The 1,350-nt window shown below is 32.7% G+C and overlaps 1 long non-coding RNA gene across 1 annotated transcript in view; it reads right to left on the reverse strand.

The window, feature by feature from the left end:
- The window catches only part of LOC128248033 (uncharacterized), a 99,634-nt gene extending 98,720 nt beyond the window's left edge, over positions 1-914 (reverse strand). The window contains exon 1 of the long non-coding RNA XR_008264304.1: positions 822-914. This is a non-coding gene — a long non-coding RNA (uncharacterized LOC128248033). The remainder of the gene's footprint in view (positions 1-821) is intronic.
- Between the last annotated feature and the right edge of the window lie 436 nt (positions 915-1,350).

Below are 1,350 nucleotides of genomic sequence, written 5' to 3' on the forward strand. Positions count from 1 at the left end.
GTATTGATATATATATATATAGATAGATAGATAGATAGATAGATAGATAGATAGATATGTATGTATATAGATATATAGGTATGTATGTATATATAGACATGTATATATACGTGTATGTATTTATATATGTATATGTGTGTGTGTGGGCCAAACTAATGTCATTGATCCGGGCAAAAATATATATAAATATATGTGGTGCAATAGGTAAACAATATGTAGGAAACGAATATGAAGAAAAAATATTCGCCTACGGACGGGGAAGTGGTGAGAGGACTCGGAACATTTCCCGAGTCCTGACCGCCGTCCCCCGTTCGCCAGCGCCCATTTTCTTTTCATATTCGTTTACTGCATAATATTGTACACCTATTGCATCATATTTTTTTTTTTCTTTTGCTTGGGTCAAACACTTTAGCTTGATCATTGTTATCCCTTGCACGTTGGATTAAAATATTCCTTCGCTTTTACTTTAAGAAAACAGAAAACGGGGATATAGCTAGAGACAAGTGACAGAAAATGGAATGTTGAGAACGGTTTGGAGACATACTGATTATGGAAGAGATCTAGAATATTCTGGTCATATCTTGCCGAGGAGTGGAGACCGGAATATTTTTTCCGTATTGATATAAGCGAATTGAAAAGTCGTCCTTCGTTTCCTGTACTTTTATCTCACCTTATACCCGCTTCAATGTGTATATCTATACCTACTGATGCGTGTCTATATTTGACCCAATGAAAAAATATATATGTCGCCTCTGCTCTATAGACATTTCACCGATTCAATATTTACCGACCGGTTTAATGTTACAGTCTAAAAATCTTACCTATTATATATATTGTCGGCGAAATATAATCGTGTAGCTATGTTGGTTACAGACAAATGCTAGTATACAATTCCATTGTCGGTGTCTACTCTAGCAATGAATATATAATGAATAAGCGAGACTTTGCGAATTTTCACAGAAAACGTTAGACAACTATGACGTCATAATAAGGCTTTGTGTGAAAAAATTGTGAGCACAAAATAATATATATATATATATATTGAATTGACTGCAACAATTATATTTACAAAATCATTGATAAAAAAAAATATTTTTTTTATGTTTAACTCACTCTACTCATACTTTTAAAATATATAATAATAATAATAATAATAATGACAGAAAGATAGACGCAAATAGGCCAGACATCATACTGAAAGACTTCAGACAAAAATCATGCCTCCTCATTGATATGACTGTCCCAATTGATATAAACGTATCTGTCAAGACCTACCAAAAACTGAGCAAATATAAAGATCTTGAAATAGAAATTAGCAAAATGTGGAATCTGAAGACGAAAACAATACCT

Source organism: Octopus bimaculoides, chromosome 6 (genome assembly GCF_001194135.2).
Source record: "Octopus bimaculoides isolate UCB-OBI-ISO-001 chromosome 6, ASM119413v2, whole genome shotgun sequence".
Lineage (NCBI taxonomy): Eukaryota > Metazoa > Mollusca > Cephalopoda > Octopoda > Octopodidae > Octopus > Octopus bimaculoides.